This window comes from Gopherus flavomarginatus, chromosome 3 (assembly GCF_025201925.1).
Source record: "Gopherus flavomarginatus isolate rGopFla2 chromosome 3, rGopFla2.mat.asm, whole genome shotgun sequence".
Lineage (NCBI taxonomy): Eukaryota > Metazoa > Chordata > Testudines > Testudinidae > Gopherus > Gopherus flavomarginatus.
The window spans coordinates 113,154,924-113,182,477 of NC_066619.1; the positions used below are offsets into that span (position 1 = coordinate 113,154,924).

General features: G+C 40.9%; 1 protein-coding gene across 2 annotated transcripts in view; it reads right to left on the reverse strand.

The window, feature by feature from the left end:
* Nucleotides 1-26,796, reverse strand: part of KDM4C (lysine demethylase 4C) — a 443,189-nt gene extending 416,393 nt beyond the window's left edge. The window contains exon 1 of one of the 2 annotated variants that reach the window (XM_050943102.1): nucleotides 26,670-26,796. The gene's annotated coding sequence lies outside the window, so the exon portion shown is untranslated. Of the gene's footprint in view, nucleotides 1-19,687; nucleotides 19,693-26,669 lie in introns of those variants that run through there. The other variant, XM_050943101.1, reaches the window with a different exon arrangement.
* Nucleotides 26,797-27,554: the final 758 nt, after the last annotated feature.

The window sequence follows — 27,554 nt, forward strand, 5'->3', positions numbered from 1 at the left end:
CTTTAGAAATCTCATATTGGTATCTTCTTTGCAAGTTATCAAATCTGCAGTGAAAGTGTTCTTAGAATGAACCACATGTGCTGAGTTATCATCAGAGACCGTTACCACATGAAATATATGGCAGAACGCAGGTAAAACAGAGCAGGGGACATACAATTCTCCCCCAAGGAGTTCAAATCAAAAATTTAATTAATGCATTATTTTTTTTAATGAGGCATCATCAGCATGGAAGCATGTGCTCTGGAATGGTGTCCGAAGCATTATGGGGCATACAAATGTTCAGCATATCTTGATCGTAAATACCTTGCAATGCCAGCTACAAAGCGCCATGCAAATACCTGTTCTCACTTTCTGGTGACACTGTAAATAAGAGGGCAGCATTATATCCTGCAAATGTGAACAGACTTGTTTGTCTTAGCAACTGGATGAACAAGAAGTAGGACTGAGTGGACTTGTAGGCTCTGAAGTTTTACATAACTGCACTCAAAAACAAAACAATGTAAACTGCAGTTTCACAACAAAAAGATTGCACTACAGTTCTTGTATGAGGTGAACTGAAAAATACTATTTCTTTTGTGTATCATTTTTACAGTGCAAATATTTTGATTTCAGTTACAACACAGAATACAGTATTATATATGAAAATGTAGAAAAACATCCAAAATATTTAATAAATTTCAATTGGTATTCTATTGTTTAACAGCAATTAAAACTGCAATTAATCACAATTAATTCACGCGATTAACTCAAAAAAAGTAACTGTGATTAATCGACAGCCCTAATAATAACTAGTAACTTCAGTGTAACATATAGGGTATGTCTACACTCCAGTGAAACACAGGCAGCTGGCCCATGTCAGCTAACTCAGGCTTGTGGGGCTCTGGCTATGTGGCTTTAAATAGCATAGATGTTCAGGCTCACAACAGGGGAGGGTCCCAGAGCCTGGGCTCCAGCCCTGAGTTCCTGCACTGCAATTTTATAGCCATACAGCCAGAGTTCAATGAGCCAGGTCAACTGACATTGGCCAGATGCAGGTGTTTTATTGCAGTGTAGCCATACCCATAAATTCATTATATTCTGTCCCAGATTGTTGTATAGCATTCCTGTATACTGTTAAAACAGTTGTTTTCCTTTACTGCATACAAAAAAGCACAAATGACTTCATAGGTTATTTTACAGCAATACATTTTTAAAAATCACTGCAATCTTTTCCCCTCTCTATTTGGAAAAAGACTTTTCTGCTACTGTAAAGTACAGCATGTTCTTGTTCATTTATCTGTTGACTAAGCATTGCCCCAAACCCTCCTACTGAGGTATCAACCTGAAATGAGTTTTGTAATAAACTAAACTGAGAAAAGCTGGAGATTGCCAGGTGATTATTTGCTGTCTCACTCCAGAGTAGTTAAATATGCAACTTCATCTAAGTATACTTAGCAAGTAGATCATCTATTTCAGCTAAATTATATACAGTATTCCACATAAACAATTGTGTTAATAAGATGTTACGGTTATACAGGTAAGCACTCATAAGACAGGTAATGGAAACTTAACTATCTCCTTGAGTGTGTGCATAATCCTACAGTTTTCATTTACTTAATCTCATTTTATTTCACAAATAACTCAATGTATTGGCCCAATCCCACAAGCCCCTACATGAATAAATTTACCAGCGTGGATAGTCCAACTGACATCAGTGTGCCTACTCAAATGACTAAAGTTACTCCTGTGTGTAAATGCTTACAGAAATCAGACCTAATATCAACAATTTTCTCCTAGAGCCTTAAAATATTCATATGTTCCATTTTATCATAATTCCATTGTTCTGTGCTCATTAAATTTGTCATAATGGTCCAATATGAATCGGTTGACTTGCTCAAATTCTGAGAGATGATCAGCATCTGCTGCTGACTTCAATGGGAGTTACAAGTGTTCAGAACTTCGCAGGCTTTAACCTTCGATTTTTTTAAATGTTTCATTTCTTAATACATTTATTGCAATCGTTTTCTTAGCAACTCTTTCAAACTCAGTAAATGGGGTTGGCAGGGGCTAAGCTTCTCATCTGAACTCTATTCTACTCTGTTGCCAGAAGCTGGGAATGGATAAGAGGGGATGGATCACTTGATGATTACCTGTTCTGTTCATTCCCTCTGGGGCACTGGCATTGGCCACTATCAGAAGACAGGATATTGGGCTAGATGGACTTTGGTCTGACCCGGTAGGGACATTCTTATGTTCCTATGTTGGGTTTAATCATTGTCTTTTGTAACTAACACTGTCTAGCAAGTTAAGTCTTCCAGCTAATTAGTATCTGATAAATGTTTCAAGCCTGGGCCTAATTAGCCAAAACTCAGAGAAAAAAAAAAAAATGTACCATACCTGTCAGCCAGTCAAATATAAATCATATACAGAGCATTCTAACATTAAACACTTAATTATATCTTAATAACAAGCCATAATAAATTCATTAAGGAAAGGAAATAGCTTGAAGTAAACAGAGTTGCACAGTACAGAATTTAACTAGTGAATAAGTTTGCCAACTGGCATCTTATTTAAAGGAACTATGAGACTCAAAATCCTCCCATTCTAACATAGGACAGAAAACTAATGCTAGGGGTCTGATCCTACTTTTATTAAAGTCTGTGGAAGTGGGATCAGGCCCCAAACACATCACTGAACTGCATTCCCCTGAACCTGATTTGTACCAGACACCCACCCTATAGCCATAATTAACAGCAAAGTTTCAGCCAAGCAGTAGGACACATACATCAGAATTTTTTGCTCAACCAATTTTGTTGGTGTGCTGATAGTACGAGACCCTCCTTTCAAAGAGCCTGCTGTATCCCAATTGTCTCTCTTTCTATGGTCCAGTTTCCTACTCAATGACCAGTGTTCAGTCCTCAAAGAGGCACACCCAGGTAGTTTGTCCTGATAGAAATAAACTGTCAGCCTACTTTCCCCTGCCCCACTCCCCAGAAAAGCAGCCCAAAGAACCTTCTCCTATTTACTTACTGTTATTAGGAAAAGGTATAGGCATAGTATTTATGAGAGAGATGTTTAAGTGGATTAAAATGCATTTTGTCTGAAGCTTAAGGGGGACAGATTAAAAGTAGCATGCAGTACATGGTAAAATTGTTAAGTTTTGTATACTAGCTTTTTATGTTTTAATTTAATTTAAGATTTGTGAATTATTTAACAGCTTTACAGCCAGAGTGGAGTGACTTCTTCGTTTCAGGCTTTGCCAGCATAGTTAACATATCAAAATCTCCCTAGTATAGATGCACTTATACTACTATGACTCTGCCTATACCAGTATAGCTTACTCTAGTTTGGCAAAGCAGAATACGCTATCCTGGTAAAAAGCACCTTGTACCGGTAAAACTATATCTAGGTTAAGGCTTCTACTGGCATAACTATGTTAGTAAAGCAAAACAAAACACAAACAAAAGCTAACACCTGTTACTGGCATACCTATGTCAGTAAAACTTAAGTGTAGAGCAGGCCAATTTAATAGAAAAAAAAATCTTTACGTAAATCTGAAAGTCTACTAACAATTAAGTACAACACATCACTTCAGCAATTTAAGACTACAAAAAGGAAAGACAGTAAAGAACTATCATATGTAAATAAAATCTCTTTTTGTAACTCGTGATTTAAACAAACTTCTTCTTTAAATTATTATTTTTACCCATCACGAATATTAAACTGCAATGGAACCTTTGTTGCCCCATCTGCAGCAAGAAAGTGTTGCTGTATGGCAAAGATCAGAATGTCACCTACTTTTACAGGTACTCTTAGGCAATGTTAATAAATGGTGAGATGGCTACACTCAAATCTAAGTATCGAAATGATTTCCATCTCATTCAAACTGAGCCTCAAGCTAACAATTGCTATGCTTCAACTAATTTCAAAGTTTGTCTGCCAACTTGGATGCCCCAATAACCAGTCTGCCCATACTTTGAGCCATACAAATCACATATGAGAGCCCCAAGTATAGTGCGATTATGCAAGTATGTACATTTGCTCCGTAACTGCTGATTATTTGAGTTACTGAATAACTGTATTTCAGAATCTAAACTTAAAAAGGTTTTTAGCCCTTTTAGCTGCAAAGGAAATCTTCAGAACTTCAGCCAAGAGTAAATCAATATAGCAATGTTTGCCTGAGTCTATGGACAGCCTGAAATGATAGCTCAAGGAAGTATGAGCTGCTCCCATTCAGCTCAACATGTTGACTCTGAAGCCTAATGATGAATATTTTAAAATGTCAATATTAACTACAGCACTTGAAACATTCATTCACCCAAAGCAAGAAGAAAAAAACTTAAGGGTGAATACTACTAACTTTTACATAATCTAAGATGCAAGTATGATCTTTTGCCTGTTTTGCTGGCAGTGGGAATTTGTGTGTGTGTGTGTGTGTGTTTGTGTGTTTTTAAAAAGTCACCCTGTTTAAGTGCAGAAGTAACTTGGTGTGTACAGGACTGACTGAGGTTTTTTTAAGTGATTAATATATGTATCAACATGAAGCAAATTACCAAATAGATGACAAAATCTCCCTATACTAAACTCAAGGGAAACTGACAAAGAAAAAAGAAAGAGAGAGAAGGGAAAAACAGTAATAAAATTTCTTGGCAAAAATCAGGGTCTGTCCTGTTAAATGACTAATTACCTATATCTTAGAATATAAGCATACCATATTGTGCACTTAATCACACACACACTCATTATGCCAAACTGAGCAAGAGAAGAATCTACGGTTACATCTTTTTTTTTAATATCGTAACAAAAAGAAAGGGCTTCTATAGTCAGTCATAGTTACCTGAATCTCATATGTCCAAATTACTGTGAGCCAGCTGCGATTTCTCTCTAACAAAAGGAGCCAGGAGGATCACCTTTTGTTATGCACACTCCTTTGCCACACACTCAAAGCTGTCAAGCTATTAAATAGCATCTACTGGAGCAAACGTTTTGTTTTGCTAATCACAGCTTCTCCCTTCCTCCCACGGTAACTTGTCTTGCATTTTGAAAACCAAAATGGGATAATATGACTTCAGAAGTTTAATTTAGTAAAACTCGAATTTAGAAATTGACTTTGACGGTCATTTAAAACAAACTGCACATAATGCACCAAACACTAATGTCACTGAACATCTGTTATATGCCCTATTAAGTTGAACAAACAACAGTGATACCACTGAAAAGCTTATTCTGGAATTGACGTTGTATAAAATCTATAATCTTGAACTCCAGAATAAGATTACCCCTCACAATATTCCCTCTCCCCCACTTCCTTCCAAGTTGCCCCATTTCTTCGCTAGGGTCTATCCACTTCCCTTCTCTCTCCTTAGGTACAATGAGCTGATTGCTACTCTCATCCCCGCTTCCACCAGCATATCAGTAGAATTTTGCTGCCTACCCTATGCAAGTCTGAAAGTCAGCACTCTTCCCAAAATGCTATCAGTTGGAGTTTCCTTTTCATGGGTACATGAGGCTGGGCTTGGCTTCTGGATTTGAGAGAGTGCTATGCAAGACATGCAAAAATAGAGAGAACCTGGCCTGCCACTGCTGCCATGCTCCACACACTCAGCCACGAGCTAGTGTACCGCTGGGCAAAGATTAAGCTGCAGGTTTCATAGCAATACCCTAATGACATCACAGTTTTGTTTATGAGATCCAGATTATTTCATCATTACATCTACAGCACTTAACACCAACAGACACATGAAATGGGAGGGTTTATGTGCTAAATATTTTACAATCTAAATTAGCCACACTACAAAGCAGCAAATTCCAGAGTGGATGAGAAAAAGGAAGGAAGGCATGAGAGACAGAGACGATAGCTCTTAGCAAACCATTACTTCAGTTCAAATAGATCTCAGGTTATTTAGAACCAGTTTCCCCATTCTTTTCTTTCCATCTTCTTCTTATTGGTGATGTTTTCAGGGCACATATAACAGAACAGCAATTATTGCTGGGAGTTTACTAAGGCTATGTCTAGACCCAGGACAGGTAGGCCACACCAAGGATAGGGCAGGCACACTGCTCAGTGAGGAAGGAGAAACAGTAACAGGAAATTGGAAATGGCAGAGATGCTCAATGACTTCTTTGTTTCGGTCTTCACCAAGAAGTCTGAAGAAATGCCTAACATAGTCAATGCTTATGGGAAGGGGGTAGATTTGAAAGATAAAATAAAAAAAGAATAAGTTAAAAATCACTTAGAAAAGTTAGATGCCTGCAAGTCACCAGGACCTGATTAAATGCATCCTAGAATACTCAAAGAGCTAATAGAGGAGGTATTAGGGCCTTTAGTTATCATCTTTGGAAAATCATAGGAGAAAGGAGAGATGCCAGAAGACTGGAAATGGGCAAACATAGTGCCCATCTATAAAAAGGGAAATAAAAACAACCCAGGAAACTACAGACCAGTTAGTTTAACTTCTGTGCCAGGGAAGATAATGGAGCAAGTAACTAAGGAAATCATCTGCAAACACTTGGAAGGTGGTAAGGTGACAGGGAATAGCCAGCATGGATTTGTAAAGAACAAATCATGTCAAACAAATCTGATAGCTTTCTTTGACAGGATAACGAGTCTTGTGGATAAGGGAGAAGCAGTGAATGTGGTATACCTGAATTTCAGTAAGGCATTTGATACAGTCTCACATGATATTTTTATAAATAAACTAGGCAAATACAACTTTGATGGGGCTAATATAAGGTGGGTGCATAACTGGCTGGATAACCGTACTCAGAGTAGTTATTAATGGTTCCCAATCCTGCTGGAAAGATAAGAAGTGGAGTTCCGCAGAGGTATGTTTTGGGACTGGCTCTATGCCAATATCCAAGTCATTGATGAAGATATTGAATAAAGTACACTTAAGTTTGCAAATGATATCTAACTGGGAAGGATTGCAACTGCTTTGGAGGATAGGGTCATAATTCAAAATGATCTGGACAAATTGGAGAAATGGTCTGAGGTAAACAGGATGAAGTTTAACAAAGACAAATGCAATGTGCTCCACTTTGGAAGGAGCAATCAGTTTCACACATACAGAATGGGAAGAGACTGTCTAGGAAGGAGTACGACAGAAAGGGATCTAGGGGTTACAGTGGACCACAAGCTAAATATGAGTCAACAGTGTGATGCTGTTGCAAAAAAAGCAAAAAGATGTGGAGAAATTGGAGAGGGTCCAGAGAAGAGCAACAAGAATGATTAAAGGTCTTGAGAACATGACCTATGAAGGCAGGCTGAAAGAACTGGGTTTGTTTAATTTGGACAAAAGAGAAGACCGAGAGGGAACATGATAGCAGTTTTCAGGTATCTAAAAGGGTGTCATAAGGTGAATGGAGAAAACTTGTTCATCTTAGCCTCTAAGAATAGAGCAAGAAGCAATGGGCTTAAACAGCAGCAAGGGAGGTTAGGTTGGACATTAGGAAAAAGTTCCTAACTGTCAGGTTGGTTAAACACTGGAATAAATTGCTTAGGCAGGTTGTGGAATCTCCATCTCTGGAGATATTTAAGAGTAGGTTAGATAAATGTCTATCAGGGATGGTCCAGACAGTATTGGTCCTGCAAGGAGGGCAAGGGACTGGACTCGATGACCTCTCGAGGTCCCTTCTAGCCCTAGAATCTATTAATCTACACTACAAATAACTTTGTTATAACTTAATTCACTCAGGGGTGTGAATAATCCACAATCCTGAGCAACCTAAATTATACCAATCTAAGCATCAGTGTGGACAGCGCTATGTGGATGGGAGAGCTTCTCCTGCAGATGTGCGTACCACCTCTTGTGGAGGCAAGAATTAAGTTAACAGGAGAGCTCTCTCCAGTCGACTTAGAGCATCTTCACCAGAAGCATCGGCCCAGCTGCGCCGCTGTGGAGTAGACATAGCCCAAGAAAGTATTAATTTGGGGTGGAGAGGGATAGGAAGAAGAGAAGTGGGACTGGAACTGGCAGACAGAAATAGAAAGTTCTTCCATGCACAGAGGGAAGCATATAAAGCCACTGATTTGTGAACAGAGTTGGTCTAAAATATTTTGATTTAGAACATTGATCAACATTCTGCCCAAAATTGGAAAACAGGTCCATTGTAAAAACTCTGCAAAATGGAAACAATTTCAACTTTTATTGCAAAATCTTTTTCATTATAGAACTAACTAAATGCTCACATGAAAATTAAGTGCATGAAGTCTGTGCACCTGACTTTGAAACAGAAAAAACAGAAATTATGAACTGATTAGGAATTCTAAAGTCACTATTTATTGTATTTGGCTGCCACACATATATTTGATCTTGTTAAATCTTCAAATATTTTATATTTTATTTTCTAAACTAAACTTCACGGTTTGGTTGACACCTATCAGAAATGTAATGGCTGTCAGTTAAAGAGTTTTGCACATTCCTAAAAATATTAAAATATAGAATTATTTTACCCTTATTCTGATATACAAAGATTCTATCAGGAATTTTAATATAAAATCTGAATATATGCGGTTTTAATGGTTGATCTATATAGAAATACATATCCAAAATTGCTTTAAATATTGAATTTTAGACAATTTGAGCGTTTCTCAATTTCTGTTTGTAAAAATGTGACTAGGCAGCAAACTTTTATTTTCAGATATGATTTTCTTATCTTGATTGGAGAAATAATATTTATAAAAAAAAATTTACAAATGACCCATGGAAGTTAATTGATTTCAACATGAGCAGAATTAAACCCCCAGACATTATTCCTCTACACCTTTTACTAATGGTGTGAAAAGACATTTTAAAACAGTTGATTTTGGAAGAAAAAAAATCAAAAAGTAATCATTTTTATCTTTTCTTCCTACGCCTAATTTTAAGAGGGATTTTTTTTGTCATGCAGACTTACACATGGAACTCATTAACTTTAATGTGAGTGCCCTGCTACAACATCATAAATACTTCTGAAAACTTTAGCTCAGAACAAACAAACCCACCCCTGAAATTTCAGAGAAGGTTCATTGCCAGAGTTACCAGTCTCATAATGCTGGTAGCACAAATAGCATGCTGAAGTAGGTCTAAATTGTACTCTGGGATATAATATACAAACAGAAAAAAAAATATCAATAGTATGTTATTTAAAAATTAGGGCTGTCAATTAATCATAGTTAACTCAAACGTTTAACTCAAAACAAATTAACTTGAATAAAAAACTTTATGATTAATTGCAGTTTTAGTAACTCTATTAAAAACAGCAATAGATATACCAAATTAAATTATAAATATTTTTGATGTTTTTCTGCATTTTCAAATATATTGATTTCAGTTACAACCCAGAATACAAAGTGTACAGTGTTCACTTTATATTATTTTTAAGTATATATATTTGCACTGTAAAAAGTTAAAAACAAAGAAAAAATATTTTTCAATTCACCTCATATGAGTACTGTAGTGCAGCAGTTCTCAACCAGGAGTCCACGGCTCCCTGGGAGTCAACGAGCCCTTTCAGGGGGCCGTAGAGCCCCTGGGTTGAAATCCAGTGACCCAAGCCCCAGCGTCGAAGCTGGGAGCAGCACGGGGCTGAAGCCAGCGCTCCCCCCACCCCCAAAGCCAGGAGCAGCAGGTGGCTGAAGTTGGGAGCCCCAGGGCCCACACACACACTGACGCTGAAAGTCGCACTGGGAGTCTCCCCCTGACCTGTACACAGCTCCTACCTACCCTCCTCCCTGCACCTGAGCTACCCCCCACCTGCACACAGCCCCTAGCTATCCCTCCATCTGCCCACAACCCCTAGCTAACCTCTTCCCTGCACCCTGAGCAGTTTTCAAACTTCTTAACTGAGTCCCTCCTTTGAATTATATTTTTGGTAGTGTGTCCCCCACAACCCAGACAGCTGGGTGGCCTCCTGAGTGAGTAGAGGGTGGAGGTGGCGCTCCCTTCCTGGACTCCCCTGCGCAGAGCTGGCTCGAGCCCCACCGGCCCTTGCTGCCGCCCCCCCCCCCCAGGAAAGGAAGTAAAAGTACGCCAATGCCCAAGGGTTGTCCCCCACACTAGGATCTGGTGTTTTATAGCATGTTGGGGGGGGCCTCAGAAAGAAAAAGGTTGAGACTCCCTGCTGTAGTGCAAAAGTTTTTTTATCATGAAAGTGCAACTTACAAATGTAGATTTTTTTTTACATAACTGCACTCAAACATAAAACAATGTAAAACTGTAGAACCTACATGTCCACTCAGTCCTACTTCTTATTCAGCCAGTCGCTCATACAAACAAGTTTGTTTACATTTACGGGAGATAATGCTGCCCTCTTCTTATTTACAATGTCACCTGAAAGTGAGAACGGGTATTCACATGGCGCTGTTGTAGCCAGGTTGCAAGATATTTACATGCCAGATATGCTAAACATTTATAACCCTTCATGTTTGAGCTTGTAGATTACAAATATTTGCACTGTAAAAAAGTGCTATCAAAAATAATAATAAAGTGAGCACTCTACAACTTTATGTCTGTGTTGCAATTGAAATAAACATTTGAAAATGTAAAAAAAACTTGCAAAAATATTTATAATAAATAATAATAGAATACCACTTTAAAATTAACAGTGTGATTAAAACTGCAATTAATTGTGATTTTTTTTTAATCTCACGGTTAACTGCAATTATTTTTAATTGTTTGATGGCCCTATTAAAAATATGATTATATTATATTTATTAGACTTTAACACGACAGTCTGGCAAGCCTCCTGTACATTTTATTCTTACAAATGAAATACAACTCTACCCCGATATAACGCTGTCCTCGGGAGCCAAAAAATCTTACCACGTTATAGGTGAAACCACGTTATATCGAACTTGCTTTGATCGGCAGGAGTGTGCAGTCTCGCGCCCCCGGAGCACTGCTTTACCGCATTACATCCGAATTCGTGTTATATCGGGTCATGTTATGTTGGGTTAGAGGTGTACCAATAAATGATAGAGCCAATATATCAAGCTGGTCAAGTACAACAGTATCTTTCAGTCACATTAGTCTTCTAACTCTAAGTGGTACATGGAAAGCTGGCAGGTCATAAGGTGCTATCTTCCTTTCCTTGTTTCCGGCTGCTAAACTGCATCAAAAGACAAATAAAATACTTCCCTACTTCTAACTTTTCTATGTAAGAAATAGCTGTATCTATCATATGGGCATTACATGACCATAAATGGGTGCGGAGGTGGCCATAAGAAACTTGTTATGAAGATGTGGCTAACACTATATGAAAGAACATGGGTGTTCAACTATATTGCCATCAACAGCACATTTTTCAGAAATGTTGTTTCCTTGTTGTGACCAGACTGTACATCTCTGATACACTTCTTACTTTTGACACTTGATCTTTTTTGACAAGGCCAAAATTATGGGGTTTTTTTCCCCCACAGTATTTCCAAATTGGGCCTTATTTATTCATTTACTTATTTGACAATCTGGAGTTATTGTGAGTTTCCCATACCTTCAAAAAAAACTAGTATATCAGCTGACTGATGTAATAAAGTAACAGGGTAAAAATAAAACTGAAAGCTTGCCTGCAGAATTAATATAAAAAATAACTATGTTCCTCCTTATGACATGGCTTTCCTCTCCTCAAAGTGACTTTACTCCACTACTACTAATTAAAAAGAGCACAACTTTATAATATGTTTCTCCCAGAAGGCATGATAAATTACAACATGTTGGATTTTAGGATTTTCTAAGGTCCTAATATACTTTCTTTACAGCTAGATATTACAGTAACCAAGAGAAAAGATTTTCCACAAACAGATGCTATAACAGAAATCTACCACCAAACTCAAATAGATTAGGCATAAGGAAATCATGGGAGTCGGGGAAAAAAGGAAACAGCATTATCTCTGCCCAAGGCCCCTGTGGTTGGTACTACGGAAGACCTTGTGGACACTGTCATGGTTACAGGGCTAGATAAACCTCTGACCCTTCTCTGGTCTCTCTGAACACACCCCCTGAGGTACCAGGCATAGTGCCTTTACATTTTCTGGAATGGAAACATACAATCAGACTATTGGGGTTGGAAGGGACCTCAGGAGATCATCTAGTCTAACCCTCTGCTCAAAGTAGGACCAATCCGTAGATTTTTACCCCAGCTCCCTAAACGGCCCTCTCAAGGATTGAACTCACAACCCTGGGTTTAGCAGGCTAATGCTCAAACCACTAAGCTATTCCAATCCATAACTTTGAAATGCCTTTGATACTTTTTTTCCTATACTTAATAGAAAAATGCTCATGTTGCATCTCATCCCAGGGTAGGGTGTGGGTGTGTAAAACAAAAAACTTCTACCCTGAGACAATATGCATGAGCATTTTTCTATTAAGTATAGGAAAAAGTATCAAAGGAGTTTCAAAGTTTATATTATATATATATATATAAAAACACTTTTACCCTTCTACTTCTATACATTATATACATTTATTTTTTATCCGGGAAGTTGTGAGAGGGTGAAGGATGACATTCCATAATAGTGATCTATTTCAACACAATGATTTTTTTTCTCTTTTTCCTGAAATTAATAGAGTGATTTTAACTCTTCAGACAGAAGTATGTAAATTCTGTAGCAGTTAATTGCAGAGAAGGCTAGAGCAAATAGTGTGGATAAAAATTGGATTTAAAAAAAAATTTTATTTAAATTTCTTATTTAAGTGAAAATCGTAATTTATCCACCTTATCCTCTCTGACATTTCTCTACAATTCATTTCTGGAAGTCAGATAGATCCTGTTACCAGATACCAAAGCACAATAGCAAGAAATGCTTGATTGTTTTCTCTGGACAAAATCAGAGCCTAAAACACTAGAAAATGTTTATTACAGCAAATTTTTTTTATTCACACCATGAATGAAAAAATGTGCCAAATGTTATGTGATATGGAAAACCTGGTTTTTGTGCTACAAAAAACCCTATTGTTTCCATTATAACCATTGTCAGAGGAGTGCACTATAATACTGAAGTAAGAACATTTTTATTTTATTTATCTATCTGTTGTGGCTCATTCAGGTCAGCAACAGTTCAGAAGGGTTGATCTTTGCGAAACAAGTTGAAATAGGAAAAACTTCAGCCTGGAGAACCTACTGCAATAACAGACTGCATGCAAGGTGATTTTCTCTATTTTTTGATGATCAAAACAAACCATTTATATAACATAATTTTTTCTTCCTTTCCAATACGGGAGAAAACTGTCAGACGAAAACGGCAAAACCAGCAGAGACTGCCCTTTATTATGAGAGCTGGATGGACTTTACAGAAGGAAAGTCGTTACAAACATCATAGTATGCCACTTGCATTGAACATATGGAGCTGCTGAATGACATACCAAAAGAATAGGTCAAGTCATGGGTCGGCAACCTTTCAGAAGCAGTGTGCTGAGTCTTCATTTATTCACTTTAATTTAAGATTTCGCATGCCGGTAATACATTTTAACTTTTCTTTAGGTTTCTCTCTCTAAGTCTAAATATAATATAACTAAACTACTGTTGTAGGTAAAGTAAACAAGGTTTTCAAAATGTTTAAGGAGCTTCACTAAAAGTTAAATTAAATTAAAATACTGATCTTAAGCTGCCAGCCTGCTCAGCCTGCTCCCGGCCTGGGGTTCCATTCACTTAGGCCGGCAGCAGGAGAGCAGGGCCAGCGTCTGGGACGCTAGCTGGCAAGGGGCCAGCAGTCAGAACCCCAGACCAGCGGCGGGCTGAGCAGGGCCAGCACCCTGGGCCAGCACCCCAGACCAACAGCAGGCCGAGCTGCTCAGCCCGCTGCCCATCTGGGGTTCCATCCGCTGGCTCCTGCCAGTCGGGGTCCCAGTTGCCAGCCCCGCTGAGCCCGCTGCCAGTCTGAGGTTCTGGCTGCCGGTTCCTTGCCAGTTGGGATCCCAGCCGTCAGCCCCGCTCAGCCCACTGCCAGCCTGGGGTCCTGGCCCTGCCCACATACAGTGGATACCTACCTTCTCCCTGGTTCTGGCCCATTCTTTTCCTCTCTCTCTCTCTCTCTCTCTGCACTGAGCACAGGGCTGGAGGTGAAGGAGCAGGCTGGGGGTTGGGGTGCAGGGTCTGGCCAGGAGCTAGAATGAGGGAGGGGGCTCAGGTTTGGGGCAGGAGGTTTGGGTATGGAGCGCTTACCTGGGCAGCTCCCATTTGGTCTGAGAGGTGCAGGTGGGAATGGGGGGCGGGGTGGGGCAGGAGCTCCCATTTGGTGCTCAGAGTGGGGGGTGAGGATGTGAGGGGTGCAAGAGTCAGGGCATAGGGGGGTTGAGTATGTGTGAGGAGTGCAGGAGTCAAGGCAGAGGGCTGGGGGCATGTGAGGGGGTGCAGGAGTCAGGACATGGGGTGTTGGGGGCTGGGTATGTGTGGAGGGTGCAGGACTCAGGGATGGGGTTGTGCGGGGGATGCAGGGAGCTGGGGTGCAAGGGTCAGAGCAAAGGGCTGGGGGGGGTGGGCTGGGGTCAGGAGGGTGCTCCCAGCCCCGTGCCCTGAGTGATTCACGGCAGGGGGCTGGAGGGATACGCCCCGCTCCTGCCTCCCTTCCCCACCTCCTTACCGGTTTGAGTAGTGAGGGCGCTGGGGCTGCTCTTCTCCCCTCCCTCGCAAGGGCCATCAGCAGCAGGGAGGGAGAGGAGGCGGGGCACGACGCAGCATGCTGGGGGAAGAGGCAGGGGAGGGGGAAGCTTGGCTGCCGGCAGAACCTGCCGTACAGCAGCAGCTGGTAGGACCAAGCTTGCTTTTGCCCCCTGCCCCTGCCAGAGAGAGTGGTAGGCGAGAGGTGGAGAAGAGCGGGCTGGGGCGGGCAGCATTTTTAATGGCATGCTGCTGCCTGCCGGGGTTCGGCAGCAGACTGAGAGGCACCCCGACAGGCAGCAGCGTGCCATTAAAAATCAGCTCATGTGCTGTCTTTGGCACACATGCCATAGGTTGCTGACCCCTGAGCTAAGTTCTGCACTGGTTTAATGCATTAATCATGTAAGCAGAGTTAGGATGAGCTCCACCCTGACATCTGGTGGTGAATTATGGTGAGCGTGGAAAAGAGTTTCAGGGACTGATCGTGTTTGCATAGGCACGCCCACCCCACCTAGCATAGCCCACGGCAGCCTAAAATGGTTACTTTCATAGCTGTGGGATCCCCAATTTTTGTTACTGGGGCAGGAGGAATAAAGTGTTGTCACCCTGATTACATGAATGAGGAACTATGAAACTGCCTTATGACAGAGAATCTCACCATCAAGTAAATAGCACTCGCTAGACAAGGGACATGGGTGCCAAAACCTAGTGAATTGAGAGACGTTGGGGACAGGTGTGTGTATTTGATGATATGGGTCCCTCTGGAGGGTCTAGCACACCAATTGCACCTCCTTTTCTCTCTCTCCACTGTTGAATAGCAGAGCTAATTTTGATTCTATTAGGAGTCTATCTAGAGACTGCTGAGCTGAATTCACTTTGGGCCAATAGTGCACCAGCACTGGGGCTCCCCTACTACAAGCTGAAATCACTATAGAGCTAGAACTACTGAGCTAAGATCACTCAGTGCTGTGTTAACTAGTTGGGGAGCCTGAAAATATACTGCTAAGCAGCAGGCAGAGCAGTTTGCAGGACCATTGGTTGGAGCAGCGAGTCAGCGGAGTGGAGCTGAGCAGTTTGCGGGGACAGTTGGAGTGGTTTATGGGATGGCTGGTGGAGCAGAGCAGCTTGTGGGATGGTTGGAGCAGCCCACAGAACAGTGAGCAGAGCGGTTTGCAGGGGCAGCTGGAGGAGCAGAGCCATTCGTGGTGAAGGCTGCAGCAGACCTCCACGGAGAGGCGGGACAGTCGGCCTCACTCACGTAAGGTGCCCCTTAACACCCTCTGTGCCCCCCCCCCAATTCCACCCAGGCTGGGGGGGGGGGCGTAAAACTCTGCAGATGAATTTTTGAACACTGGGGTGGCACTGACCAGGGACAGAGGCTTTTGGGTTGTTGGACTTTGGGGTGATTTGGACTTAAGACCCTGAGGGGAAAAAGACATTGCCAAACATACTTGGAGGTGGGTCTTTTGCTCATGGGTTGTGCTATAATCCTGTTTGTGCTGTTTCCCTAACGTAATGCCGCATTGTTTCCCTCCTTTATTAAAAGGATTTTGCTACACTCGGACTCCGTGCTTGCGAGTGGGGAAGCATGCCTCCTAGAGGCGCCCGGGGGGGGCGTGGTAAGTAATTGTCCCAGGTCACTGGGTGGGAGCTTGAGCCGGTTTTATATTGTGTTATTGAAACAGAACCCTTGGATAATGAACCCGGCCCTTGTTGCTGCCAACTCAGAGTGGCAGAAGGGTTACAATCACATAAACTTCTGTAGATCTGGGCTAAGTCTTATTTAGTCAAATTTGATTGTGCCTCAGAGCCATTGCAGAATTGCCATGATTGACAGTCTCTGCTGGAGAACTCAATGAAAAGTAGGACTTGGGTGTGTTAGCAAAGCAGAGTTTGGAAAGCACACACAGCACCTGCCCTCAAGTTAATGCTAGCAATTCCCTACTTTCATAAGAAACATTCTCCAGTATTCCTTTTATATTTTACTATGGTTCTTGGGGGAAGGGACGGAGTGAGGCCAGGACCTGGGGCTGAGCGCACCCCTCCCCCATAACACATTAGAAAGTCAACACCTCTGATGGGAGGCTCTGGGGTAGACTAGCAGTAATCTTCCTTACCAATCCCCGTTGCAGCCCCCAAGAGGAGGGAGAAGGAGAAAACACCTTCTCCCTTCTAGCAGGTAGAGTTGGGGGTAGAGTGATAAATGTATCAGAATCACGTAGCCAGACACTGGTTGTCACGGGATGCAGAGGAAAACACCTAGTGCTCAGTAAGCAAAAAGGTCAGCATCTCTGGCTTTCCTCTCTTCTCCTCTCAAACGTGTGATTTGATAAGGAGCTATAAGAATGGCTGCTTGAGAGCCACGTCAAAAAGAATGCCTATAAGAAGAGAGAGTTCTAGATCCCGTGATGAATGAACCCCAAATTGGAGAATTTTAGTTATGTTTGTCTTGAATTTATGCTGAAAAAAAGTTTTGCTCCTGCTGATTGCTGATGTCTTATTTCTGCTAAGTCACTTCCATGATGATTCTCCCGGAGACTGGCCTTTTCACCAAGGCACTGCCCTGAGCATCAGTGATGTATGGAGTGTCTTTCCACACGGACACTTTTTGTATCTACCTATAGTTAGTAGGCACCTGATACATTTTTAAATGCTGACAAACACTCTACTCCCCACACATCATTAAGGAAAAAGTTGCCTACTCGCCAATTGTGAATGGATTTTTCAAATCCTACTGAAAGGGAAAAACAAAATAAATATATATTTTTTGTGAGGAATTAATATTAGAAAGCATTCTTAAGGTTACACAGTGAAGCATTCAAAAAAGTTCAGAAAGGCCAGAATCCAGATAGCACACACAATCTTAAATCTGCCTGTTTGTAAGTATGCATCATGACATAGTCTTTTCTTATATGATCACATGATGTTCAGTGAGGCAGCTGCTCAATATTTTTTTATCCTCCTCATTCAAAAGATGAATCATCTAAACCCTTCATTGAATAAGGAATTTTTTTAGAATGTCTTCATGAGCTTTTCTGGAACACTCACCACTACATTGCACACGAGTGCCTCACAAACCGTTATGAATTCATCTTCACAATACTTCTTTAGAGAATTAATACCATATTTTACAGGTGAGGAGCCGAGGCACAGGGAGATTAAGGCCAAAGCTTGTAAGTGACCACCTATTTTGGGTAGCTCACTGTGACAACCCTGTACACCCATGTACCCCCCACTTTTATATGGTTATGATATAGTGTGTACAAAGTATGCCTTGTGAAATATAAGTTTAAAACTCAAATCTGCTGAATATTATTATCCTGATGAAATGTGTAACATTACTACATGTAAAATTGTGAGATCTTGTTATAAGTTTGTTACTGAAATACGCTGTAATTCTGGATAGTGCCCTCAAACTATTTTCTCAAAGACAAAAGGATAGTGGTACACCAGCTAAGTGCTAAATGGCCATCACCTGCTTAAATCGGAGATTCACCAGCAGGGGAGTTGTTAACAAGAAATTTACAATTCACCTGAAGGATAGTTGTCAGTTCACACACACCATGGAACTGCCTGATCCCATGACTCAGCAAAGACTTTTCCAGTACAAAGGGTCAGAGTATAAAAAGGAGAGGCAGTGATCTCCTCATTACCTCTTCTCCCCCTTGTCTTACAAGCAATCTTGTTGCCACGTAGAGGTCACTGAAGTGGGGAGAGTGGTCCTGGCCTGGAGGTTTTTCCCAGCAGTACAGACTGTTGCAAGCTTTTGGGTGAGAGAAATCTTTTTGTTTTTAAACATTAGTCTTGGTAAAGTTTAGAAATTAGCTTGCATGTTTCTCTTTTTCTTTTGTAACCAGCACTGACTGTTATTCCTTATCACTTATACATCACTGTGAATCTATCTTTCTCTAGTGAATAAATTTGTTTTTACTATTTTACCTAAACCAGTGTGTTTGAAAAAACTCTATTCAGGCCAACAGGGCTGCTGCATATTCATTACATTTGTTGGAATGACGGACTAACTCATGACCTTGTACGGTCCAGTGGGCTACTGAATGATGCAAGATGCATATTTCTGAGAGGCAAGGCTGGGACTGAGGGATAGGCGGATATCACCCTGTATCTATTCATGAATGCCTGGGCATAGCATTCATATATTCAGCTGGGAGTGACTTTGCATGTTGGTGGCTGTGAGTGAGCAGAGCCTGGAGGGGTTTGCAGTTCACTAGCAAAGCAGCGTAAAAGGGATCCTAGACTGGAGAGCTAAGGGGACACAGCAGTTCAGCAGCGCAGGCTGCACCTGGGAGAATATCACACTCAGTAACTGAACGCTGATCTTAATTTTTGATTTTTTCAGATGTGATAATCTCACAGGTCCCACTGACTTTAACTAGAATTGAGAGTCTTGAGAACTTTTTTGTTTTTTTTGGGGGGGAAGGGGGAAACAAATATCAATCCCTGGTATCTTAAATAGGGCACCCAACAAAAGAGAATCACATAATTAGTGATCACGTCCAAACGTTTTGGTTTATTATGTAGGAAATGTATGGCAGAGCCAGGAATAAAACCCAATTATCACAGGTCCCAGGCCAGCATCCTGACCACAAAACTCTTTTCTCTTCCTTCAGTTCCTGCCTCACTCACTGTTCATCCCGTGCACTGAATCAAGTGGGAAAACCATTATACATGATCATTGTTAAATTTAAAAATTGTGTCATAATACATACACACAAAGGAGCAGAATTAGGGTTGCGTAGTATAGTTTAATTCTGACATTTCCTAAATTTTGAGACCTTCATTTTACACCCTAATATACTTTTAACATAGTTTTTAAATGGACTTTTGGGGGGAAAAAAAGAAGAAAATAATTCCATCATATGCAGATCTCTGCTAGGCATCAGTTAGAAAATTAGAGAGCAGAATTCCTGTCTCTGGGAAATGAGTGATTAAAGCAGGGGATTGAGAATTAGGAATCCTGGATTCTATACCTGTTAATGATACTTCATATTTACATACTGCTAACTCTCTGTGGATCTCGAAGCATTCTGTATGTAAGAATGAAGGGTCTCATTTTGGAGCATAGTCAAGCACATAGATTTGGCATTTTCTTGCTGAAAGGTAGTGTAGTTTAGAGGAGATGACTTGGGTCCACCATATTAGAAATCTGGGTTCTAGTCCCAATTCTGCTAGAAGGGACATGTGTAACCTCTCTAGTCCTCGGTTATTCCTCCTGTAAAATGGAAGGAATTATATAGGCCTCCCTTTTAGGGAAGAGATATAAAGTCTCGTGCAATAATAAGAGTTTAGAATAATAATAATAATTTGTGCTTCTCATCACTGGAAGAGGCAAGACACAAAAAAGTCTCCTAATTCCCAGCCCAGTGTTCCTTCCCCCAAACCAACAGGCATCTTGATGGGGGAAATGGAACCAGATACATTCATTTTGCCTGTGTTGGGTTTGAAGCTATAACTTCATATAGCAATTTGCAAGTGATATGTGAGGCTCAGTGTGGCCCAGGAGCATGCATGCATTTAACAAGTTCCCATGGCTCATAACTCAGTCAAACTTGGAGACATTTTCACAGGGACAGCAAAAGGAACTTCTGAACTCGGAAATATCACTCTGCCAAAATTTCAAATGCATACGCAAAATCCCTGGGACACTAGGTTATAAAAAAAGATTTAACGAAATATATATGTTATCTGTTTTTCATTGACCTACTCTCAAAAGTGAGAACTTTTTTTTTTTTAATGTTTACTCAAAAGCAATTAGTCGGAGACTGAGACCAAGCTGGAAAGTTTCAGCCCAAAAAGTTAAAGTTTGTCTAAGTTACAAGAAACAAAAAACATGGAGTTACAGGGGAAAACATTAATAATATTTTAATAATAGGTATTAGCAGAGCTGTAACTGCAGAAAACAGAATAAAGGAATTGTTAAAAAGGAAATCTCTTGGGATTTCTCATAAACCTCCTGGTTTTACCACTCCAGCCTCCCCCCTTTACAAAATATCTAACTTATCCTTAAACTTACTTTCATTTCTGTTGCTTTATTCCCTATATTTCCACCCAATTTCTAATTCATAATACGTCTTATTTTATTTTGAATTAGAATAAATAAAATGTCTTTCTTAACCACTACGCTGGTATATACAATTTTTCTGGTTCCAACGTATCAAATATACATTTGTAATTTTGAGTATATTGTAAGGTCACTTCTACATGAAGGAAATAAATGGTGAAAATTAACTGAACCTCATCGCCCCCAACAATGTCTGTCTCTTTACTTTCCTTCTCCGCAGTAATAATGATCTAGGTTCTTTTAAAGAGGGACACTGTCAAGCCGTAGGTTCAAGCTTTAAGTTTTGATAGAAAACTAGATTTAAAAACAAAAAAACAAAAAAAAAAAAAAAAACCAACTTTGGGTGAAATCCTAGCCACACTGACATTTTGCCTGATGGGGACAGGAATTCACTTTTTACTGGCAGAAATGCATTTTATTTTATTTTACATAAGAATAGCCATATTGGGTCAGACCAAAGGTCCATATAGCTCAGTATCCTGTCTTCTGACAGTGGCCAATGCCAGGTGCCCCAGAGGAATGAACAGAACAGATAATCATCAAGTGATCCATGCCCTGTCGCCCATTCCCAGCTTCTGGAAAACAGAGGCTAGGGACACCATCCCTGTTCACCCTGGCCAGTCATGGATCTATCCTCCATGAACTTATCTAGTTCTTTTTTTAACCCTATTATAGTCTTGGCCTTCACAACATCCTCTGGCAAGGAGTTCTACAGGTTGACTATGCGTTGTATGAAAAAAATACTTTGTTTTAAATCTGCTACCTATTAAATTCATTGGGTGACCCCTCGTTCATGTGACATGAGAAGAAGTAAATAACACTTCAGTCATGATTTTATAGATCTCTATCATATCCCCCCTTAGTCATCTCTTTTCCAAGCTGAAAAGTCCCAGTCTTATTAAACTCTCCTCCTATGGAAGCCATCCAATACGCCTAATCATTTAGGTTGCCCTTTTCTGAACCTTTTCCAATTGCAATCTATCTTTTGTGAGATGGGAACCATATCTGCACACAGTATTCAAGATGGATGGATTGCCTCTATATAAATCCATTGTATGGATTTATATAGAGGCAATATGATATTTTATGTCTTATTATCTATCGTTTTCTTAATGATTGCCAACGTTCTGTTTGCTTTTTTGACTGCCATTGCACATTGATTGCATGTTTTCAGGTAGAAATCTTGGCATCATTGTGGATAGTTTTCTTGAGTGGTAACAGCTAATTTAGAGTCCATCATGTTACATGTATAGTTGGGATTATGTTTTCCAATGTGCATTATTTTGCATTTATCAACAGGTCCTCAGATTTGCCACCTAAAGAGAATGGTTCAGGTTTGGGAATCTCCCTCACATCCTCAACCATGAAGACCCATGCAAAGAATTCATTTAGTTTTGCCACAATAGCCTTATTGTCCTTGAGTGCTCCTTTAGCATCACAGTTGTCCAGTAGCCCCACTGGTTGTTTAGCAGGCTTCCCGTTTCAGATGTACTAAAAAAAAAATTGCTATTACATTTTGAGTCTTTGGCTAACTGTTCCTCAAATTCTTTTTTGGCCTTCCTAATTATATTTTTACACTTTGTTTTCTTTTCTTTTTTTTTTTTTAATTGTTTTTGGATTTAAATAATCCTGCCTAAGGTTTCCAATTGTAGTGTTCTGCCAATGTTTGAGAACCAGAAAGTGAAACTGATGAGAGCTACAGATAGAAGTAAATTTGCTTTCACTTTCTACTTTTTGCATTATGCAGTTGTTTTAACCTGAACAAATGTATTTAAAATTCAAACTCTCATATTTTAACATCTTAAATTATTGATAGGAAAATCTGCTTTAAATGTTATTTTAACCTGAGAATGTTTCTTTATTTTTACCCAAAGTTAGACTCAAGTCCTGCAAAACTTATCCATGCTCTTATCTTTAAGTACATGAGAAGTTCCTCTGAAGGCATTGGGGCTACTCATGTGTATAAAGTTAAGCATTTAAGCATACAGCATCAGGACTTTATCATTTAATTACACACCTTTTAACTAATGAAATAAGGCCTAGATTAATATATAAATCTATGATAGTAAACTAAATGCAATACCATCTAAGAAACCTACAAAGCTCCTTAACAATTTGCTGCTCCAAAAAAGCAGCACAGTTTTATAGTGCCATTTAGACCCATCAGTATGCAACTGCTTATAAAATCCCTTTATTACACGTTTGAAATATGCAAGAACTAAGTTCTCATTCTAGAATATCCAGTATTTAATCTTGCTAATTTCTGATTCTACGGAAGGGAAGGGGGAGGCATTTTTTTTTTAAATGCAACAGCATAAGGGGGAAGGATATCTCAGTGGTTTGAGCATTAGCCTGCTAAACCCAGGATTGTGAGTTCAATCCTTGAGAGGGCCACTTAGGGACCTGGGGTAAAAATCAGTACTCGGGCCTACTAGTGAAGGCAGGGGGCTGGATTCGATGACCTTTCAAGGTCCCTTCCAGTTCTAGGAGATAGGTATATCTCCATTTATTAAACTAAACAGTTATTTTCTGTCACTTGTTTACTGTTATGTTATAGACATTAAAATAAGCAAAAAAAAAAAAAAAAACACCAGAAAGCAACAAGTTCCTCACTGTTACACTATTTACATTTTTGTTTTGGAAAAGTGTTATGGTGTCCCAAGAACAATTCTTATTTGCCATAATCATTGAGAGGAACTTTAATCAAATAGTAAGCCAATTATAATAAGAAGTGCTACTCTGAAGTTCCATATATACTTTAGCCAAAACTAAAAACAGTTTTCAAACAAGATTTTAATTTAAACTACATTTGAATACAGTTAGCCACCTCATGCAGCTAAAACCAAGATATGTTCACCATCAGATTTAGGAAATACACTCAAATCCCAATAGAAGACAACTTGAAATAAGAGAGACTTCAAAATTAATTCATTAAGCAGCTGCCCCAGTTGAAAAGGCCACATTTTAAACAATCTAAAATAATAATTAGCATTTACCTGTGTAATTTACTGATTTGAATGCATAACTGTGGTAATTGTACATTTAAGTTTGGCACACAACTCCCCACCTGACTTGTTTAAAATTCAGACCCTTACTGACAAAATACTGTATTAAACAGACACAAGACAAAAAACTAACTCACTCCACCTCATTTTCTTCTTTTAATATTTACATTGCAATCTATGATTAGAAGGCTAAATCTTAGAATTTCATATTTTAGCATCTCTTCATACTGGCTAAATGTTCCTGCCCTCCTCCCTCCCCCCCTTAAGTGCAATGTATGCTAAATCTGATCCCATTATGGCTTAATCTTTACCATTCTTTATTATTAGGCTAAAATCATTTCCTGGGAGACATCCCAAAAAAGCAGGTTATAGTATAGGTTTTATTACCAGGCATTAGCCACAATTCAGACACCAGTGGCCAGCAACTGGCATAGCTATACCAGCACAAATTCAGTGGAGACAAGGGTAGCCATGAATCACACCAGTTCAGGTTTATCCCAATTTCAAGCAAGGGAAAATAGAATTTGCAAATCACATTTTTGTTTGTCTACATTTGGAGGTTGTGTTGTTGCAGTAAAACCATTTGCTGGTTATCAAAATATAGACACTGACAGAGAAACAATTTTACAAATATGTATGTCACCACACTCAATATCTTAGTAAAAAATCACCCAAGAAAAAGATCACTGTGCTATTTTGTTTCTCTCTCTCTTTTTTTTTTTTTTAAATCAAGCCACTAACCTATCACTACAAAGCCCTTTGCTTTGCATAAAATAGATCAGCTTACAAATTATGGGTATGTCAGCTACCTGATAATTTTTGTCCCTACTTCTAAAAAGTTAGCAGCAATAATAATGGAAGAAACTATAAATTTAAAGCTATTTAAGAACATCCAAGGTGGATCCTTCAGTTTCTGAAATGATATAAACACTGAAGATCAATCAGTAGGAAGAATTTGTTTCTTTACATAAAGAAAGAAGATCAGTTCTCTTCATTCAAATGCATTACAACCTAGCAGAAATATTCGAAGTAAAAAATGTTAGTTTTAACCAGCCCTTGAAGCCAATGATGCTTTTACTGATTTGGGATCAAATCCCACTCATTTCACTCATATGAGTAATCCAAATGAACCTAATAGGATTACTTGAACAAGTGAGGAGAGGAGGATTTTACCTTTATTTTCTGACTTTCAAGTAGATTGATAATGTAAAATTTAAGGTCTCAATCCTGCAACTTGCTCTGCATAGGTGAATCCCTGTACCCACACAGGGTCAGCTGTAGGACTGGGGCATAAAACGATAATTAATTCAGAATACACTAATCATCTTCTTTCTAGTTTTTGCAGTTATTACACAGAAAATACCTTGCTACAGTCTGTTGAGAGTTTGCTTATGATTTTTTTTTGACAATGACAATAGGAACCCTATCTCTGAACTACAATCCCTTGTTATCCACTTCATGACACCTATGTGATAGTACTAAGCTATAGTCTTGTATTGGTTAACTTTCACTGAAATATCAACTACAACAAGAAATGAATATGTTCTTCTACTGCACCTATAGTTTACAGAAGCTGCAAGAACAGAAAAATGGATCATTTGAAAAAAAATACAAAGAATATGATGGAGAGAATAGGACAGTCAGAAAACTGTATTCAAATCCATACATGAAGAATCTGTGAAATTCCATGGCTTTTTAAAAAAAGTATCACAGTTCAAGTCAAAACAGCACCTCCTCAATCTAATACCATGCACTACTGAACTAATTGATTATATTTATCTGACACCTGCTAGTTTCATTTACCAAGCCTGAGTTTAAAAATAAATTTTTCTATAAAAATACTGAGAACTTTTTCACAATGCAAAGCAACAGAATCCACAATACATTCCATAATAGAGGATTCAAAACACTTCCTGAAGGTTCCCATCTTATAAGGGACTCAGTATGGCCCAGTGGATAGAGTAACCAATTAGCACTCAGGAGAGCCAGATTCTATTCCTGGCTCAGCCACTGGCCTGAAGGGTGACCTTGGACAAGTCATTTCAGCTCTTTCTCAGTTTCCCCATCTGAGAAATGGGAACAACAACATTTACTTCATTTGTAAAGCACTTTGAAAACTACGGAGGGAAACCAGTACATAAGAGGTAGGGATTAATATTATTTGGACAGACACCTGTGTCTACATGTAGCACCAGAACTGCAGTAGGGGGGCCAACCTATGCTGAGTCATTGTAGAATTGGGGCCAAAGTGATACACCTGCTGTATTCATTTCACTACGTTTTTTTAAATGGGATTTCCCCCCCCACACACACAGTAAATTATCTAGGTTTACACACATGCCCATATCCAACTCTGAAGTACAATCACACAAGAAGTGTGAGACACACTGACAAGTCACACATGCAGTCTGATTTGTTTTTCACATTAATGTTATGAAAACACTTGTTAAAAACAACAATAGCATGTTTGTGAACACAAACTCCAAACAACTCAACATGTCCCACAAGAATTGCATTTGCCCCTCGCTTCCTTCCATTTCGCTGCCGAACTAACAGATGCACCCAGCCCAGCTGCAGCGTGCACAAGGGCAGCAGCCACAGTGACAGCTGGGGCAAGCGGGCTGGTTTCCTGTGTGACCCCCTCACGTCCTGTTAAGCCAGTGCAGCACCGTACCTACCGCCTGGTGGTTTAGGGCGTAGACAGTGAGCACGGCATAGGGCGCTGGGACCCACACGCACCCCCGTGCCCTCCTCTCCGCGGGGCGAGGGCTGCTCACAGGGAAGTGTGCTGCTCCCCACTCATCCCTGCTTCACCACAGACGCACTCCCGGCCCCTCCCCCCAGCAGGTGGCAGAAGCATCCCCACCTAAGTGCTGCGTGCACCGGCCTCCCCGCTGCTCCCTGCGCCACCGCGCTCCAGCCCCTGCTTGCTCCCCTCAGGGGCCTTCCCTGCGGGCTCCCCCAGCCGCACCCCCAGGCCCGGCCTCTGCCCCCAGCGGGGTCTGTGCGCTCCGGCCCGGCTCCGCGGACTGTACCTGGACGGGGAAGCTACCGGCACCGCAGGGTCGGGGGAGCGGCCGCACTCCCCCTCACTCGCTCCCTGCTTTGCTTTCGGGGCTTCTTCCGTGCGCGGATGACAGCTGTTTTTTGCGCATGCGCAGACCCTCCTGTAAGCACGGCGAGAACAGAAGCGAGCCGGGGGCGTCACGTGACACGAGAACCCCCGCCCACTCCTCTGGAGGGCTGTGTCAGGTGACCAAGGACCACTTGACCGTTCAACCGAGCATTTCCGGGAACAGCACTGCGCATGTGTAAGAAAATAGTCGTTGCGTGGGGGTGGAGAGACCGGGGACAATAAGTGAAACGGTGTGTGCGAGACAGCCTAGCGAAGGTCACGTGAGGGCAGTGAGCGGGAGAGGCAGCTAGCGGGTCTCTCTCTTCGGCCAATAGGAGCCGCGCGGGGGCGGGCCCCGCCCCGTCCCGCTCCGGGGTTGGCCCTCTGGGGCCGCAGCGCCCCTAGGGGTCGGCAGCCAGGCCGGCGCCTTCCCTGCAGCGCCAGCCGCCCAGGCAGAGCTGGGTGGTGCTCGCCGAGGGCTGGGCCAGCCTGGCAAGCTGAGTTAGTTGGGAATAGGCCCTGCTGTGAGCAGGGGGTTGGACTGGATGACCTCGTGAGGTCCCTTCCAGCCCTGATAGTCTGTGATTCTATGAAGCCCATTAGCCGAGGGCAGGTGAAGGAGCTCTGCTGGCCCCGCACCTGGGTTTCGGCACCAATGAAAAGTTCTTACGCTTGCAGCGAAACCCCTGCAAGTGCGACCCATGTTGCGGTGTGGGCTCCCAGACAGCCCCCTGCCCTGGCTGCTGTCCACAGCTAGAGCTGAACTAGAAATGTGACAATTAGTTTTGTGAGAATCCTTGTTTTT